The sequence below is a fragment of the Oryctolagus cuniculus genome, chromosome 14, assembly GCF_964237555.1.
Source record: "Oryctolagus cuniculus chromosome 14, mOryCun1.1, whole genome shotgun sequence".
Lineage (NCBI taxonomy): Eukaryota > Metazoa > Chordata > Mammalia > Lagomorpha > Leporidae > Oryctolagus > Oryctolagus cuniculus.
This window is the reverse complement of record NC_091445.1, coordinates 54,787,297-54,808,188: the sequence shown is the minus strand read 5'-3', so window position 1 is coordinate 54,808,188 and position 20,892 is coordinate 54,787,297. Positions and strand designations below refer to the sequence as shown.

Here is a 20,892-nt window from a genome sequence, read left to right as displayed (position 1 = left end):
TTTTCTGCCAAACTGAAAGTCTGTACTCAAAATACTTCTGCCTATAAAGTCTTTGGTTATGGAAGAGATTAAAACATACAATCAACTGATATGTAATGAGAAGTTGGTGAGATACAGTATTTATTGCATATCATGAAGCAAGTTGAAAGTTGGACAGTATTTGGTATCAGAAGTCCATGGGTAGTTGGAGTTAAGATTAGTGAAATAAATGCAATGCTTAGAAAAATAACATGTCCTTTTTCTCCTTAACTTTACTCAAGCACAATGCCAACGGCATATGTACTCTTGACACTGAGAACAAAGGCAGTATTTGATTGCCATTGCAGAACTCAGCGTCTTCTAACACACTGGGAGCAGTAGAGTAGGTTTTATACTGTACACATAGTTGTGTTTTATGTACTTGAAGCAGGCCTCACCAACAGCTGTAACTAAAAGAGGAAATAGACTTGGTGGTTAAAGCAAACTTAGTTCTCACAGTAAACTCCTATACTTTATTATAGAGGAAGAGGTAAAAGGGATTAAAATAAAATTTTAGAATAAGTGACTGAATTGAAAGTTAAGGTAGGGTGCTGGCGCTGCGGTTTAGTGGGTAAAACAGCCTCCTGTGGTGCCAGTATCTCATATCTCCCAATTCAAATGTCTTTATTTAAATATCTTACATGTATGTTACAAATCATTATTCTTACTCACTTTCTTTCAAATGTTACATTTTCATACATATGCATCTTACAGCCACTAGAAATTTGCTTAGTAATCTTAAAGAAATATGATGAAGACTTAGATTTATTGGTATTAAAAATTTTAAGATTTTATCTTTACATGGGTATTACTAAGAAAAATCAAATATAACTTTGGCTAAGTGACACTGCAAATACAGTGTGCCACACCAATATGGAAAAGCAAAGAAACATCAGAAAAATCACTTATCCCAAAGGAAGTATCTATTATAAGAGATTAAGTGACTATTGTTAGATATATTTAAGAATATTAAAAAACTTACAAAACAGTTGTAAAACGTTCAGTAGTTATTCCAGATGGCATGATCATAACTATAATATTAATTACAAGAACAAAAAATACAGAATTATATCACTTCACACCCAATACCTGATTAACAAAACTATGGCAACAGACTATAGAAACAATAAAAGGGTCATTTATTAAATTTAAACATTTATTTTAAAAGTTGTTATTTATTTAATTGAAGGTGAGAGAGGTGTCCCATATGCTAGTTCACTTTAATTTTTTAGCATTTGTAAAATACATTTTAAGATTTAACAAACTTTAACATTTTGTCATACTCACTTTATATGTAGATAGTATGTACGTACATGGATATAATTTTTTGGCAACAAGGAAAATATAATGTGGTTTTCATGAAATCATCATAAAGTGAGGAAAAAAGAGTTTATCATCATGTGGATCATAAAATTCAGTGAAAACAATACTTGTCACTGTTTATACGCCAAATAATATGACATCTATAGTCTTAATATGTATTAATTTACACATATAAGAAAAAACCTCTGGTATGTGCCTTTCTGTGTCTGGGTTATTTGACTTAGCACAACAATCTAAATATTTACTATTTTTTCCAAAATTGAAGAAAACCTCCAAAGATTTTAAGAGAAGTTCACATACATATTTCTCATTAGCACTGGATGTTTTGGAGAATGTTAGAATGACTTTGAAAGTGTTTTTAAAAGATAATTTTGAAATGGAAGTTACTTTGCAAAAGTAACAGTTAGGCATAATGTTTAAATATGATATACTCGTAAATAAGCATTAAAAAGTTCTCTTGAATTAATTTTTGAAAGTATAAACACTGTAAATAAAATATTTAAATATCATCTCTGATGCTTCACTCAACATACTAAAATTATCTTTCAAAATTTTCTATACTATAGCAATTATCTTAATGACACATGTAAAATAAACTAAAAGTGAAAATGTAACCTTCTCCTTTTGGAAATGACAGCTAAATACTACCATTTATATAAAAATGTTACCAAATTGTCATGTATCAGAGATATTATATAAAGTGAGTGAATCACAAGTTCTGGAACGAAATAGTCTTTTTTTTTTTTTTTTTTTTTTTTTTTGACAAGCAGAGTGCACATTGAGAGAGAGACAGAGAGAAAGGTCTTCCTTTGCCATTGGTTCACCCTCCAATGGCCACCGCAGACGACGCGCTGCGGCCGGCACACCGCGCTGATCCGATGGCAGGAGCCAGGTACTTCTCCTGTTCTCCCATGGGGTGCAGGGCACAAGGACTTGGGCCATCCTCCACTGCACTCCTGGGCCACAGCAGAGAGCTGGCCTGGAAGAGGGGCAACCGGGACAGAATCTGGAGCCCTGACCGGGACTAGAACCCGGTGTGCCGGCACCGCAAGGTGGAGGATTAGCCTAGTGAGCCACGGCGCCGGCCGAAATAGTCTTGATTATAACACTTGGTTTTAGTAGTGATTTCTTTAGAAAATCTGAAGAAAATGACATTTTCAAAATTATTATTTAAAAAATGGGAAATGGTTGGCCGGCGCTGTAGCTCAATAGGCTAATCCTCCTCCTGTGGCACCGGCACACCAGGTTCTAGTCCTGGACGGGGCGCCAGATTCTGTCCTGGTTGCTCCTCTTCCAGTCCAGCTCTCTGCTATGGCCCAGGAGTGCAGTGGAGGATGGCCCAAGTCCTTGGGCCCTGCACCCAATGGGAGACCAGGAGTAAGCACCTGGCTCCTGGCTTCGAATCAGTGTGGTGCGCTGGTCCCAGCGTCCAGGCTGCAGCAACCATTGGGGGGTGAACCAAGGGCAAAGGAAGACTTTTCTCTCTGTCTCTCTCTCTCACTGTCCACTCTGCTTGTCAAAAAAAAAAAAAAAAAAAAAAAAGGGAAATGGCAAAATACTTAGCACTGTTTGAGAAACTAACCAGCAAAGTGTCCGTCATTGATGGGCAATAATTTTCTATATATTTTTTTTACCCTTCCTTCCTTTTATTATGTCTGTTTTGGCATCTTTTTTTTTTTTTCTCCCAGGAGTGCCTAATGTATGAATACTGATTTGATTTAATTACCTGAAAAGTTGCTTATTATGTCTGCTTCTCTTATTTCTAAGGAATGTGGATGTATGTCTTTGGAGAACATCATATAAAGCATTGATTAATAAGGCCCTTAGACTTTAAAATGCCATTAAAAAAAGATAAGTGAGGAGAATGATCCATTTTTAGTTTGCAGTGTATGGAAAGCCTTGAGTTTATTCAATAGTAATCAACAATCTCTGCCCTGTTATTTACTGATTGCTATTACATTTTCCTAAGGGGCATGAGTAGAGATTAAGTGCTTCATAGAAAAGTTACACAGCCTGAGCCTGAGGCATTGCATAATGAAGGTAAAATTAGAGAGACAATACTTCTGACATCTGTAGGAATCACATTTTGCAAATGTAGCTTAGCATTCTAGGATTTTTTTTTCCCTTCAAATTTAGATATGCTGCAAATCTCTTCAGAGATTATAGCAGTAAAACTGTCAGTGTGATTTCTCAGAATAAGTCCGAATCTCCCTCTTGAGTTCTTGACAGACATGTTTTTCATTTACCGATGGACCGAAATAGGGTAAAGCCACAACACCTTTTCCCATTAATATAAAATGTTTACCGGATGACTCTTGGGTTCACATGTTCACATCCTTCTTTACAAAGATAGAGGAATCAAGGTATACTCCAAGGATTGAATTCAAATCTAATACAAACTCTCTTGGAGCCCTCCAAACGTGACAATGCAGATGAATATAATTTAATAGTGAAAGTCAAAGCCCAAACCATGACTATTGAGCATTTTGTAGCTCCAAAAAAATAAAGACATACTCAAACAACAACAACAAAGTCAAGTAAACAGTTTTAATGGGAGCACTCCAAAGGGTCTGGATTTTAGTTGAAAATTGTGCTTCAATGTTGTGTCACTAACTGAAATAAATGAATCACAGTGATGGAAGTTTTTTTTTTTTTTTTTTTTTTTTTTTTTTTTTTTTTTGACAGGCAGAGTGGATAATGAGAGAGAGAGAGACAGAGAGAAAGGTCTTCCTTTGCTGTTGGTTCATCCAACAGTGGCCGCTGCGGCCTGCACTGCTGCGGCTGGCGCACCACGCTGATCCGAAGGCAGGAGCCAGGTGCTTCTTCTGGTCTCCCATGGGGTGCAGGGCCCAAGCACCTGGGCCATCCTCCACTGCACTCCCTGGCCACAGCAAAGAGCTGGACTGGTCAAGAGGAGCAACCAGGACAGAATATGGCGCCCCGTCCGGGACTAGAACCCAGGGTGCCGGCGCCACAGGCCTAGCGAGCTGCAGCGCTGGCTGGAACTTTTAATAATATGGGCAACTTGTCCAGAGATATTTGGGAAAGGACTCTTTTAATTTTGCAATTATTCTGTAAATATCATCTGGGACTGACATTGTGCCATAGTAGGTTAAGTCTCCCCCTATGCCTAAAGTCGTGGCTGTTCTACTTCCAATCCAGTACCCTGCTAATAGCCTGGGTGTGTAGTAGAGGATTGCCAAAGTGCTTGGGTCCCTGCACCTGTACGGGAGACCTGGAAGAAGTTCCTGCCTCCTGGCTTTGGATAGGCTCAGCTCCAGCCATTGCGACAACTGTCTGTAACTCTGCCTTTGAAATAAATAAATCATATATAGTGTAAAATAAATAAATAAATTGTGTAAATAAAATAAATATATATATAAATATACATTTATAAAATTGTATAAAAACTATTTTGAATTTTTTTAAGATGAAAATATACCTTAGCATAAGAATTAAAAGCTTATTTGGATAAAGTTCATCAATAAGAAAATATTACACCAAAGAATTTTAAAACATGTATTGCATTATTTTCTTTAATAACTTAAATTCATAATTATTATTTTTATAAGAGAATATTTTAAGTATAGGTTTATATTTACAGCTACAAGTTAACATTTCTTTAGCACATTATCTTTCACAATTATTTTCTGTTTAAAAAAAGGATAATGACATATTTGTAAAAAATATGTATTTGAATATTTTCCTTCTATCTAAAAAACAATCTCACAGTACAATGAAACAGAGTAATATGCCTAGGATTGTGTTAAATGAAGTTTGTGGATAGTGGTTTTATAATAGTTTTTGCCATTTTCAATTATTTAAAATTGCCATATTCTCTAGCTCTCAGAAGGTATAGGCCTAAAATAGGATACTTGCTAGATCGATCTTCCTAGACAAGAGAATTTTGAGAAAAAACTGTAGAAACAGATTATAGTACTGGAGTGAAATGAAAATGATCAAATATGTTTGATATATGAAGACAAGGATCCTGACCTGTAGCCAATTTTTATACAAATAAAGAAAACTCAACTCTTTCAGCCTTGAGTGAGTGGTGCTCTTTATGTATATTACAGTGAATTATACCCTGGGGCTACAAATATAATTGTTCTTGAATTTTAAAAATTATTTATGATGACGATAGACTTACATAACTAATAAGAGAATGGAATATAGTAGTGAAATTAAATCTGGATATGAATACTGTCTCTTCTGCTTCAAGTTACATGTGTTTCAGTAAGGAACGTCAGCCATCTAAACTTCACTAACATATTTAAGATAACTGGAGTGGAGCGGTGAGAGTGAAAATAAATAGTACTTCGTTAGTGTTTAGCTTAGCATAATGTCTATTACAAAATGGATTTATAAGTATATATAATTTAAAAATCGTAAAAATGGGAGCTGGCATTGCAAAGTAGCAGGTAAAGCTGCTGCCTACAATGCTGGCAGTTCGAGTCCCAGTTGCTCCAGTTCCAATCCAGCACCCTGCTAATGCGCTTGGGAAAGCAGTGGCAGATGGCACAAATGCTTGGGCCCCTGCACCCATGTGGGAGACTCTAAAGCACCTTGTGGCCCTGGCTTCGGCTTGATCCATCCGTAGACATTGTGGCCACTTGGGGAGTGAACCAATGGTTGGAAGACCTCTCTCTCTCCCTCTTTCGCTGTAATTCTGACTTGCAAATAAATAAATCTTTAAAAAAAAATTGTAAAAAATTGAATGTGAATTCCATTTCAGTTAAATTCCTATAAAATCTTAATTGATAAATATAAAATTGGTTTAGAGATCATTTGCACATTAACTGTCTGTACTTTATAAAAATTACCCTCAATGAGTGATTTTGTATAAATCTGACTGATATTTGGAAACCCAGGTATTTAACTAAACAGTATTTCTGGCTGTACTTGTGATGATGTTTCTGGATGAGACTGTATTTGAGTTGGGGACTTAGTAAAGCAGATTGTCTTTCCTAATTCATTAGGCCTGAGTAGAACAAAAGGAAGAGGGGGCACTCATCCTGCACTGCCTAGGAGTTTTGCTAGGGCATCAGTTTTCTCTTCCATCAGACTCGGATTTCTGCCATTGGCTCCCCAGATTTGGGGGATGACAGTGAAGCATATCACCGGCTCTCTTGGACCTCTACTTTTGACTTTTTAATTCAAATTATGCCATGATGGTCAGAAATACCGTTTAAATAATTGTCCAGGTGGATTTTATAACCATTGTTTATCCTAGTTCATAATAAAAATAAAAACAAGTGAATTAGGGTGCCAGTTCGAGTCTCAGCTGTTCCTTCCAATCTAGCTCTCTGCTATGTCCTGGGATAGCAGCAGAAGATGGCCCAAGTCTTTGGGCCCCTACACCCATGTGGGAGACCCAGAGGAAGCGCCTGGCTCCTGGCTTTTGGCTTCAGATTGGCGCAGCTCCAGCCATTGCGGCCAACTAGGGAGTGAACCAGCGGATGGAAGATCTCTCTCTCTCTCTCTCTCTCTCTGTGTAACTCTGACTTTCAAATAAATAAATAAATCTTAAAAAATAACAAATAAATTAAAATACCAAATTCAGTTGTCATATAGTTCTAAATAAAATTCCAATTATTAGATATTTAAATGCGAACATGGAACTAAACCTGATTACCCATAACATGAGGGAAATGATTCCTATTTCCTGAGATTATTTTAAGAACTGAATAAAGGGGAAAATACATGTGAAGGACACAATACAAAAATATGTGTGGCTGGCGCCACAGTTCACTTGGCTAATCCTCCGCCTGTGGTGCAGGCACCCCGGTTTCTAGACCCAGTTGGGGCCTGGATTCTGTCCCAGTTGCTCCTCTTCCAGTCCAGCTCTCTGCTGTGGTTCAGGAAGGCAGTGCAGGATGGCCCAAGTGCTTGGGCCCTGCACCCGCATGGGAGACTAGGAGGAAGCACCTGGCTCCTGGCTTCGGATCAGCGCAGTGCGCCGACCATAGAGGTCACTTGGGGGGTGAACTAACGGAAAAGGAAGACCTTTCTCTCTGTCTCACTCTCTCTCACTGTCTAATTCTGTCTGTCCAAGAAAAAAAAAAAATTGTGATACTACATTTGTGTAACATGGAAATTTTATATGTATCTTTATATCTATTACCCATCTACCTTAGACTTTGATTTACTTAGTTATTTGAAAGTCAGAGTTATAGATAGACAGAGGGAGAGAAATATTCCATCTGTGTGTTTATTTCCCAAATGGCCCCAATAGCCAGTGCAGGGCCAGGCCAAAGCCAGGAGCTGGGAGCTTCTTCCGGTCTCCCATGTGGGTAGCAGGGGCCCAGGGACTTTCATCATCTTCTGCTGCTCTCTCAGTCACAATTTAAGGGAGTTGAATTTAAAGTAGAGCATCTGGGACTCAAGTCAGTGTCCATATGGGATACCAGTGTTACAGGCAGTTTGCCACATGCTGGACCCCTATCTTAGTCTTAACTTTTCTTTCTTTCTTTTTACAAAGATTTATTTATTTATTTGAAAGTGAGAGTTACACAGAGAAGCAGAGGTAGAGAGAGGTCTTCCATTCACTGGTTTACTCCCCAATTAGCCACAACGGCTGGAGCTGGGCCAATCTGGAGCCAGGAACCAGGATCTTCTTCTGGGTCTCCCATGTGGATGCAGAGGCCCAAGCACTTGGGCCATCTCCTATTGCTTTCCCAGGCCATAACAGAGAGCTGGATAGGAAGTTGAGTGGCCAGGACTCGAACCAGCGCCCATATGGGATGCCATGTAACTGAAAAGTTATAGTTTTTTTTTTTTTCTTTTTAAAGCCTTTTAAAAATATTTACTTATTTGTTTTCATTTTTATTTTAAAGGTAGAGAGGCCGACAGATGGATTGGGGCAGAGAGGCAAACACAAAGAGACCTTCCCTTTGCCAGTGCTCTCCCGAAAAGCCTGCCACAGCAAGGACAGAGCCAGGCTGAAGCAAGGAGTCAAAAACTCTCCAGTCTCCCTCATGGGGGTCAGGAAACCAAGTACTTGAGCCATCCCTTACTGCCTCCCAATGTTCATTAGCCGGAAGTTATATAAAAAAAAGTGGAGTAAGTAGAACTTGAACCAGGCACTCTGGTATGGCATGCAGGCATTTCAAGCAGCATGTTAACCACAGTACTGAATTCCTGCCCCTATAATTCATTTTTTATTCTAATAGGAAACTAGTCCTAGAAAAACATTTGTTGTATTTATTTATTTATTTTTTATTTGAAAGGCAGAGTGATGAGAGATCAAGAGAGTGAACATGCTCTTCCATCTTCTGGTTCACACTCCAAATTCCTGCCAAGTCTTCGGCTCAGCCAGATGCAAACCCAGAGCCTAGAGCTCCATCTGGGTCTCCAAGATGAGTGACAGGGATCCACATACTTACTGTACTTGATTTATCTTCTGCTGCTTTCCCATATGAAAAAACTCGATGCTGGATCAGAACCAGCATAGCTAGGACTTAAACCAGCACTGCAATGTGTGATATTATTCTTTATGTAAGTCTCAGATGTTCCTGACTATCAGCAAACAGGGGCTTAACCCACCATACAACAACACCAGATTATGGAAAAATTCATCAGCAAACTTAATCAAGTACAAAGTACCTATTAGTGTTATGATGGTATTCCTTTACTTTCCTTACTCATTTTCCATTTCTGAAGATATATTTCCCTATGTAATTTAGAGTTAAATAAGACTTCTTTTTTTGCCAAAATTAATTTCTTGACTCTTTCCACTGTGATGACTTTTTGTGCTGAGTTTTCTTCAGAGTCTATAATGAGCAGTACTGATTCGTTATCTCAGTAGTCTTTACTTGGTGGTAGATATCTACTGATTCTTAGGCAATAGAGGAGACAGATTATGCCCAACTACTCACAATTGCCCATTACTTATACAGTGACTGGGCATAAGGAAAAGTTAGTCAGGCTTTCTCTACTGACGTATTCTTGGACTTCGCTCTACCCGTGAGCTTAAACAAGAGCAAAGGTGAGCACCTACCCTTTGTGTGTAATGCTGAGAACAGGCTGATCACAGGAGGGCATAATTATTTCTAAAAACCCCAATAATTCCATGTGTTCTCCCCCACCGACTAAAGTTTCCTTGAAAAGTTCCTGGTATTCTTGCCCATCCTTTCTTACATGAGGAAACTATTTTTTGCTTTGATTTTGAGACTTTGCTGGTCTTACGGTGGGAATTCTGCAATAGTGATTTTGAGTAAGGACTTATTTTAACTCATCCAGAATTATTCTATTTGACAGTACTACACTCTGGTTTGGAGGAGAAAAGAGGCTAAAAGTTTTGTGGATTGGAATTCAATGAGAAGAAATTCATAAGGAGAAAAATATATTTGTATGTATATATGAATAAATGTGTGTATATACATAGAACGTGTAGGTAATATGTGTGAATATGTACACACACATGAAGAGAGAGATATTCCAAATGCTTTGACTAGAGTGTAAGATTTTAGAGAAAGGGACATAATGTTTCATAGGAGAACACGTTCCTTTCTTTATACTAACATATGTTAATTTCCTATGTGCTCCCAAAAGATGTATGAAATATAGACTATTATATCACTTTCATGTATAAGTAATATCACAGACAGACCAAGTAGTTGGTCCAGGGTCACACTCTGAAAATGAGATGGAATTTGAACCTTAGCCTCCTGGCTTAGTATCTTCTATCCTAATCATCACATTGTCTACAGCATTCTATTGCTGATGAAAAAAACCCAAGTTTTAATCATCAGAACTTGCAACTAATTATTTCTAAAATTGTACACATAAAAATGGAAGCTAATTATCAATGGAGTGCTTCAGAAATACTCCATAAACTTTGTCTCAAAAAAACCAAGAAAATTTTGTAGTTGGATGCAGCTTTGACTTTAAAAGAGAAACACAAATATATATCATTATTTTACTCACCTTTTGTCAATTTCATTAACACTCAACATTTAAGATTTCCATATGGTCATATGATTAACAATTGTCTCTCTTGGCAATGTACTTGCATATTATTAAGCACTGTATCCTTAATATGCTTGGGCATTAATTCATTTGAAATAACCACAAAAAATTGCTATATACAAAAACTGAGGCTTATGAAAAATAACAATTTTGGCAGAAACAGAGGTTTCCATCTCATTATTATTCTCAATGTAATTCTCAAGTGTTCCTGACTATTTGAAATTCCAAAAATAATTAGTAAAAAAAAAGTGCTTGGAAAAGCATCCAACTTTGATAAAATCATAATCTTTTTCTTCAAATAAATATGACTAAGATTGGATATGAAAAACAACTGGCAATCAGTGACACATTCTGTATTTTCACAACTTAAAATGATGTAAATGCTTTTTGTAACTGAATTTTAAAAATAGTAATTGAACACAGCAGACATATATTTTGTACTATTCATTTCATGCCTTTAAGTTGAGAGAGATCAAATTAATGTACTAAAAGTCAGATCTACTGTTTACAGTTCCTCCAATTTGTAAAAACAGTGGATACTATTTTGTCTTTAATATAAATTCTCTTATATTCAAATCAGCTTATATTCCATTCATGATCAAATCACATTTCTAGCTTAGAATTATTTAATATTATTCTCTGAATAGCATAAGATCATACCTTAACTTGATAATGTTTATTTAAAATTAATTAAAAATACAAATATGGAAATAGAAATTTCAGAAAAATTATTTTTAAAACCTTTTGTACATAATTGAAAACAGGTTGTACTTCATTTTACTTTATTATTATTACTTTTATTTCAGAGATTAGAGACAGAGAGACAGGGAGATGAAGAGAAAGTTCTCATCTGTTCATTCACTCCCCCAATTCCTTGGACAATGAGGACTGGGCTGTGGTTAAAACCAGGAGATAGTAACTCAATTCAAGTCTCCCATATGAGTGACAGGGATCTTACTACTCGAGCCATCACCACTGCCTCCTGAATGCAGGAAGATGGGGTGAGGAACTAGAAATGAGTATCAAATCCAGGCACTCCATTAAGGAATGTAGACAGCTGCTAGGTCCAACTCCTGCTCTGAAAATTAAATTCTAATATTAAAGCATACTCTTTCCTGTGTCAGAACTTTGTTGCTCTTTCTGGGTGTGTATCCAGGAACTTTTAATTCTTATTTTCCATTTTTTATTTTTAAAACTTGAAAATCCTGTGTTTTCTTCACTGCCCTATAAACAGCAAATATTATTTGATACTAAAGAAAACAATATATACATTAAGAATTATGAGCTTTAACATCCCACTTTTGTCAATGGGTAAAATATTAAGACAAAAAATTAACAAAGAAACATCAGAATTAAATTGCACTATAGACCAAACGAACCCAGCAGGCACAGGGTATTCCATTAAACAGTCACAGAGCATATTTTCTCATCAGCACAAGGCATATTCTCTAGGATATATCATATGTTAAACCACAAACCAAATCCCCATAAACTCAAAAAAACTGAAAACATTTTATGGAGCTTTTCTGACTGCAACCAAGTAAACTATAAATCAGCAGGAACTTCAGAAATTAGATGAATACATGGAGACTATAGTATACACTTGAGCAACTTTATAGAATAAATCGAAAAGGAAATTAAAATATTTCTTAAACAAACGGAAATAGTAAAACTACACCAAGACCCATAGGATACAGCAAAGCATTACAAAGAGAGAAATTTACAGCAATAAAAAGTGTACTAACAAAGAAGAAATATTTCATATAAACAACGTAAAATGCAACTGAAGGCACTACAAAAAGCAATAACAGTCAAACCCAGTATTAGTAGACAGAGATAGCAAAAATCAGAGCAGAGAGGCCAGTGTTGTGGCATAGCAGATTCAGTCACTACCTGCAGTACCAGCACCCCAAATGGACATGGGTTCAAGTCCCAGCTACTGCACTTTCCATCTAATGCCTTGCTAATGTGCCTAGGAAAGTGGCTGAGGATGGCCCAAGTGTTTGGGCCCCTGTAACGAATGTGAGAGACCCAGAGGAAGCTCCTGGCTTCCGGCTTAGTTCTGGCTCAGATCCTGCTATTGTGGCCATTTAGGGAGTGAATCAATCTCTCTCTCTCTCTCTCTCTCTCTTTCTCTCTCTACCCTCTCCCCGTAACTCCATTTTTCAAACAAATAAGTCCTAAAAAAAACTTCAGAGCAGAAATTAACAATGTAAAGACTAAAAACAATGGTGGCAGACACTGTGGCTTAGTAGGTTAAGCCTATGCCTGTGGCAATAGCATCTCAGATGGGTGCCTGTTTGGGTCCCAGCTGCTCCACTTCCTATACAGCTCCCTGCTAATGGCCTGGGAAAGTAGTGGGGGATGGCCCAAGTGCTTGGGCCCCTGCATCCACATGGGAAACCCAGAAGAGGCTGCTTGCTTCCGGTTTCGCATCAGCCTGGCCCCTGCAGTTGCAGTCATTTAGGGAGTGAACCAGTGGATGATGATCTTCCTCTCTGTCTCACCCTCTCTCTGTAACTCTGCCTCTCAAATAAATCTTTTAGAAAAATAACTTGCAAGATCAGTACAATGAATAGCTTGTTTTTGGAAAAGATCAACAAAATCAACAAATCTTTAGCTGGACTAAGAAAGAAAGAAAAAATCTGAAAGAAAAGGAGACATTACAACTGATATCATGGAAACACAAAGGTTTGGGGGACATTGTAAAGAACTGTATGTCAATGAATTAGAAAACCCAGAAAAAATGGACAAACAGCTGGATCCATATAACCTACCAAAGGTGAACCATGAAGATACAGAAAACCTGGAGAGCAATAATAAGCAATGAGATTCAATCCATAATAAAAGTTTTTCAATAAAGAAAATACCATGTACAGATGAATTTTACTCAATCTTTAAAGAAGTAACATCAATGATTCTCAAACTATTCCCCACCCCACCCCACCCCCCCAAAAAAAAGAGGAAGCCCTTCCAAACTCGTTCTATATGGCCTGTGTTACCCTCATGCTGGAGTAGGAACAGAAAGCTAAAGGCTAATCTCCCTGATGAACAAAGATGCAAATGTTCTCAGTGAAATACTAGTGAATACAATTCAATATTTTTTAAGAAGATCATGTGGGATTCATCTCAACGATGGTAGGATGATTCATAATTAGATTTAAAAATGTGATATGTCACATCAGTAGGAAAAAGGACAAAATGCAATAATCATCTTGACAAAAGAAGGCATTCTTTAATATTCAATATCCCATCCTAATAAAAACTCTTAAAATTAGATATAGAAAAAATTAATATAACACACTAACAGGCATTGATGACTAACACAGAGCCAACTTCCTACTGAATGGAGAAAAGTTGAATATGTTCCCTTTAAAATCTGGAAAGAAAAGGATCCTATCTTCCACTACTCTTACAAAAACATGGCAGTCTCAGCTACAGAAATTATGCAAGACAAAGAAATAAAAATCATATAAATAGGAAGAGATAAAGTAAAATTATTCCTGTTTGCAGATGTCATGATTCTACATATAAAAAAAGCTAAAAACTACAGCAAAAGACTGGCAAAACTGATTCACAAAGTTTAATAAAGTCTCAGAATACAAAATCTACATACAAAAGCTACATAAAAACCACTAGCCATTGCGTACTTGATAAGAAAGAAATATTTTCAATTTTCAAATAACACTGTACATATTTAATGGTTCAGTGTGATTCTTCAATAGTTGAATGAATGTACATAATGAACAAATCAGGGTAATTAGCATTTCAATTTCCTTATCCTTTATGTTTGGAGAATTTGAGCCTATCTCTTTTCGTTCTTCTCAAATAGGTTATTGTTACCTACAACCACTCCTCCTCAGTTTATTCCATATCTTAGCTATTGTGAATAGTGCTGCAACAACCATGGAAGTGCATGTATCTCTTCGATATCCTGATTTCATTTATGTGAAATTATATACCCGGTAGTGAGACAGTCTTTTTTAAAAGATTTATTTTATTTATGTGAAAAGCAGTAAGTGTGTATGTGTGTGTGTGTGTGTGTGTGTGTGAGAGAGAGAGAGAGAGAGAGAGAGAGAGAATATCTTCCACTCCCCAAACAGCCACAATGACTGGCACTGGGCCAGTAAAAGTCAGGAGCCTATAATTTTATCCAGATCTACTGTGTAGGTAGCAGGATCCTGAATACTTTGAATACCTGGAATATCTTGGCTGCATTAGCAGGAAGCTGGGTTGAAGAACACAAACCAGGACTCTAACTGGGTCTCCAATATGGGATGGCAGGGGAGGATGGGACAAACATTACTGAGGTTCCTCTATATAACCACAGAGCCTAATACTCTAGTATTGTTTGAGAACACTTTCTTTGATAGACTTGAAGGAGAAAATTTTATTCCAGAAGACGCTCAGTTATTCAGCAGTTACTATTTTCTGTGCTCTTAATTACTGTTGCCTCTATCCTGAGTCACTAATTTGTTTTTACCACCACCCAGATGGAACTTCATGATGAAGTAAGTGCCTGACGCATAGCCACCAGGGTAAAAGTGGATGAATGAAGAACACAGTTACTCCTTTCAAAACCCCATTTTTGGGGTGGCAGTTTCATGCAGGGATTAAAATGTTCACGTGCTGTGTTGGAGTCTTTGGGTTTGCCCTCTCTCAGCCTCTTATTTGGCTTTTTACTCCTGCATGCCTATGAGACAGCAGGTGTGGTTCAAGGATTTGGGTCGCTGCTACCTACATTGGAGACTTAGAATGGTTTCCAGGATCCTGGTTTCTGCTTATTCTAGCCTTGGTTGATATAAGGTTTTGGGAAATGAACAAACATATAGAAGATAGCTCTCTCTCTGTCTCTCTCTCTCCCCCCAATGCAAATAAGTTAAATAGATAAATAAACCTCTCATCTTTCTTCCTGTGTATAACAACTACCAAACATTGAATGATTATAGAAGCCTTCCTGAATTGTAGGCAGGTTTATTAATGAAAATTGCACCATTTGCATGCAGGATTAATCCTACTAATCACATATACCATACACAAAGGCAAAATACATACAAAAACAACAGTGAAGTCCTAACTTTGTACAGGAAAGTTACTGCATGAATTTACTTTGATGTTAACCCTTGCTTCTCCATATTTAGTACTACCAACTTAAAGATAACTCTCAATATTCAAAACACAATGTTGTATAATTTCCCCAAGTATCTAAAAACAAGAATTGGACTCATTTTGTGTCTAAGCTGAACGATTGTGTCCTCAAAATTCATGTTCACTACCCAAATGGCCACAATGGCCAGGTCCCTAGCCAGGTGAGGGTAAAGTCAGGAACCAGGAGCTTCTTTTGTTCTCCCACATAGAGTGAGGGGCCCAAGTATTTTGGCCATCTTCTGCTGCTTTTCCCAGGTCATTAGCAGGAAGCTGGATTGGAAGTGGAGCTGCCAAGACTTGAACCTGGGCCTAACTGGGATGCTGGCACTGTAGGCCATGGCTTAACCTGCTGCACCATAGCACAGGCTCCTAAAATTTATAATTCTTTCAGAAACCAGTATTAATTATATATGTTGGAAGTTTAGGAGAATTTGCTGTGTCAGAAAAACCTGTTTCCCCAAAAGCTGGGGGATAAATGTGGTCTTCCAATGTGTCTTTAGAACCATAATAGCTGGATCCTGTGTCCAAAAATATGATCTGTGGGTAGAGTGCAAAATCATTCATGTTTAGGGACATTAATGCATATAAACTATTGAAAAATGTTTTTAAGTTCAGAAGATATATTCAAAATTGATTCACTAAATGTTTCCTGGGTCAGAAAATATGGTGATGTCAGTCGTTCGAAAATGTTATGAAAAGTAACTTAAACAATTTTGCAGAAAGAAGGGCCAATGTTTGCATGTTCAAGGTGAATGGAAAATGTCAAAAGCAGACAGATTTCTCCAGCTGTGGATGAGGAGTAAATAGTGAGAGAGTATTTCAGTGGTTCTAGAGAGACAATCAGAAAGTTTGCTGGAAAATAGAAAGGAAAGGGGAAATTGGTGAATTCTTTGGGGAATTTCAGCTTATCTATTTTCTTGGCTCATCCATGACAGAGTCCAGGTTACCGAGCCGGAAGAACACAGAAGTCTCATTTCCACAATCATGGTTATCTCAAAGCCCTTAACAAAGAACAGTATAAAATAATATATCCAAGAAATAAATGATGCTTACACTGTTTTCCAATTTGTACAACATTTAAAGCTACACGCAAAGTATGGGCAGAAACCCGAACTCTAATAAAAGTTATTAGAATGCCAAATCCCATGTTCTTTCTGCTGCTTTAAACTTTCTTCTGAGTGGTGGAGGAATGAGAGAAAGGGATCATGTGATTATTTATACTCTGTTCTGCCTCTGTTCCATACATGATTGCTCTGGAACTAGCCAATGTACTTTCCTCAGAATTAATTAATACTAAGAGATTATCTCAAAATCAGCCAAAACCCCAGAGTGCCAGTCTAGTTTATTCACTGAAGCTTCAGATCTCTTCTTCAACAGCCTTAACATATGAACCCTTAATGAGCAACCTTTCCACGATCCCAAGTTTTTTGAGCATATTTTATATGTCTCCTTTTACCCCAAAAAAGGCTGCAGTTTTAAGGGCAGAAGTTCCATCGAGGGCTTTCCTGTGGTGACCTATATTTTTCTCTCATACGCCTATTACCCTCAGTACAGGTGTAAAATAGCTAAACTATGTGATAACTTTTATTCAGATAGATTTTTGATGCCGATGTTTTCCTTGAACTCTAGTGGATGGGATTTCTGTCACTTAACGATCAAGATAAATGTGCTTTCATTTCCCTTCTCACTTTTATCTATCAACACATAGGGTATTTCCTGTTCTATATTAAATAACAATAATAAACAAATTCAGAACAGAAGCAAGGGGGAGGAATAAAAAGAAAAAAAAAAAGTCAAGGCAAGGGAAAGAGGGAGAGTGATAGGACCTTTAAGAGGCTCTGTGCTGTCCTGGATTGGGCCAGATGGGTGCCTTCCATCTAGAACAAAGGCTGGACTCCTTCCCTCCTCTCTGCCTGTTTGGGGGTGATAACCAAAAAGTGAAGTATACCTTAATGCACTACAGTTGGCATACAATGGATGGGAAATATTAAAGTTCATTACATCAAAAACTTTTCTTACACAAAAGGTATATTCCACAAAGGTAGCAAACTGACTCAAACCATCATTTGATGATTTTTTAGAGAATGTAGGCATCTCTATTTTTACTGCCACATCATCATTAGATGTGAATAACTCAAGTTAGATATGGAAAAAAAATGTGCCTTCTACATTAGAAAGTAAAAATTTCCAGCCAGAAAAAGAGGAAAGTATCCCATTTAGAACATATTTATGCTCTAGAAAATTCCAAAGGATATCAATCTGAAAATGAATCTTGAGTAGATAAATATAAACCAGAAACATGTACTTGCTGTACATAAGAAAAAAAAAAAACTTGAACAAGTTGAAAGTTGATTAGAAATGCAAGTCTCAGACAAAAACCAAATGGATGGATCTATTTTGTTAGCAGCAAGTTCTCTTGAGTGTGTAACGACTACTATAAAAACACTATCCTAGGAGCATGAAATTCAAGTACAAGGGTGACCTAATCATATTTTTCTGAGTTTTATTTTTACAAAGATGATTACGGAATTGCTTAATTTTAGATAAAGCTTGTATATTTCTCCGTTTAAAAAATCTCAGTTAACAGTTTTCATTGACTAGAAAAATAAAGCATGAGGAATTACAAATGGTTATACATTTCCTCAGAACTGATAGAAAGATAACTCTGGATGATGATTGACCTAATTAGCTTTGTTGAGATTCTCATACTTTACATGAAGTTCTAAGTAATTGTCTGCAGATTTTATTTATGTCATCTGACATTTATAATCTCTGGTAGTATCAGTGAAGACAAGCATGTTACTATTTCCCAAAGAAATTCAAGATCAGTGTTTGATGGCAAAGATTATTTTCATTCTTGTTGATAGAGAGATAGACTCCAAGCTAAGTAGTTAGGGACCAAGGGGTTCCCTCCCCATTTTTGGGGGATGAGTCTTGGAGGACATGAGAAAAGTCAAGCACCCAGCTTCTGAGAAGTATGTTGATGTCATGTGTTAGTTCTTTTAATCAATGTTTTTCAATAACCTTGTAACTCACCTGAGTAACCAAAATTTTACACATCTTGGTGGAGATCTTTCATGTACTTTCTGTTTTTCTTGAGTTTCAGTTAGAGACTTAAGTTTCAACAAATTAAACAAGGCAAACCATGACTTCTCATTGCTTCTTCCAGACCAATCATGATAACTTTGCCTTTTTTTAGCCTATAAAAACCCCTATGGGATCAGCCCCTGATGGCTCCCTGTTTCAGGGATGCCTTTCAGTATTGCTGGAAGCTTTTTCATTGCTTTCATTCTCTCTGTTTTTCTGTTTTCTAATAAACCACTTCTGCTTTAGACAACTTTCCTTGTCTGTGCTCCTAATTCTTTGTGGCTACGAGACATGATCCTTAGTGATTAGAACCACTGACTCCTACAACACTGTGACAGCAACAATGATGAGGAGTGTGCCCACATACGCGAGAGAGAAACAGAGGCAGACAAATAGACAGAGATCTTCTATACACTGGTTCACTCCTCAAATGCCGACAACAACCTGTGTTGGGCCAGGATGATGTGGGGAGCTGGGAACACAATCTAGATCTCCTATGTGAATGCTGAGAACCCAACTACTTGATCCATTACTGTTGACTATCAAGGTCTGCATTAGCAAGAAGTTGAAGAGCTGGAGCCAGGAATCAAACCCAAGCACTGTGATAGGGGACTCGAGAGTCTTCACTGGCATCTTAACCACTAGATCAAATGTCTGCCACAGTCCCAGTGGTTTCTAATAGGTGAAAAGTTATCAAGAAAATTGCAAGGCTAAGAAATACCTTTTTTTCCAACTTCTGCTTATCACTTTTTCTTTCAGATACTCTGTAGGTCAAACCTTGGTCAATTAACCTTTCTAATGAGCAATCTAACTCAAATTTATTTCATCCAACATATTGGAAGATTCCCCCAAAACAACTCTTTGAAAGATTGAAAATGAAAGCTTTGAGATACGAGTAACATGGAATGATAGACCCTGATGGCGAAGATGAAGTCCAGTTTAATGGAAGGCATTCCAGATAGGGAGCTCTCCGGGAACCCAATCAAACTGTCAAATCCAATACCTGGTATCTTGTTCTCAGAATAGTGGATATGTGAGACGATGTTTTGGTGCAGTGGGTTAAGCTTCTAATTGCAACACCTGAATCGAATATTGGAGTGCCAGTTGGTCCACTTCCAATCCAGGACTAAAACCCGGTGTGCTGGCGCCGCAAGGCGGAGGATTAGCCTAAAGAGCCATGGCGCCGGCTGGCACAAAGGATTATTATACAAAATATGGGTACAAGTGAATAGTCAAGCTATTTTTAGCAAAATTTCATATGGTGTGAATTTTAAACCAATTGTTTACATGAACTATCTCATCTTCATAAGAAATGATCTTTAGAGTATCTTCAAGCCAGCCTTTTGAAATAAAAAGTGGTGACAAGACACATACAGAATGTATGAAGTTGTGAGGATCTCAGCAAAGAGTGAGCAATCAATCCAGTATGGGGTGGCAGGAGAAACATACTACATAGAGCATACTAGTAAGCCTTAAATTATTAGCAATTTGGTAAATGCTTTCTTTTCTATGTATATAATACTTTCTCTCAAAAAAATACAAGTAGTATTCACTGTTTAAGATAAACAAAAATAAATTTTGAATACATGCAATAGAATGGGAAGTTTATGCAAATAACACTACACATGCCATCATAATTATTATCATTACTATTACTTTAGTATTGATTTCCAGGAATGCCAAAATTTACGTAATTAAATTGTACTTTGTAAGCTTTTTTCCTATTTTTACTACAATGAAATCTATTCTGGATAATTGAGGATTATTTAGTTTTGTTGTTTTAAGGAAATAGACTAAATATCCTTATCCATAAAATTTTTAAAGAGGGAACCAATGTAGAAAATTAAAAGAAAACATTTGCCAAATTGCATTTTCTTTTATCTTAATGATTACCACAGGCTTATATATATCATTATAGTTTTAAGTACCTAAACTTTCTGAAACCAATTTAGACTCTTTTAGTAATATGCATACTGAGTAAGAACAATGTGCACTGAATGTTCTATGAATTAGAAATCAGTGCTGCAAAGACTATGCTCAAAAAAAATAAGCAGCATAGAAACAGCTGGAAAAAAATTATGCTTATCCAGCCTTATGAAACGTAGTTTAAAATGAAAGAAATGAGGAAAACACTATTCATAATTTCTTTAAGACACAAAAGAATTATAAAACAGCCTCCCAGAGGACTAGTGCACTCAATTCTCCCTGATGTTAGAGAACAGAATCCAGAAAGAGTCTCTAAGAATATAATAACGTGACTTGCTAAAACTGGACTGTTTTTAGTTCTTATAATATAGAAAAAAAGAGTAAAGTCCTTGTTCTGAAATGCATAACAAAATTAAAGTT

General features: G+C 36.9%; 1 pseudogene; it reads right to left on the bottom strand.

Moving 5' to 3' along the window:
• Positions 1–18,519, bottom strand: part of LOC138845152 (heterogeneous nuclear ribonucleoprotein A1-like) — a 60,450-nt pseudogene extending 41,931 nt beyond the window's left edge.
• Positions 18,520–20,892: the final 2,373 nt, after the last annotated feature.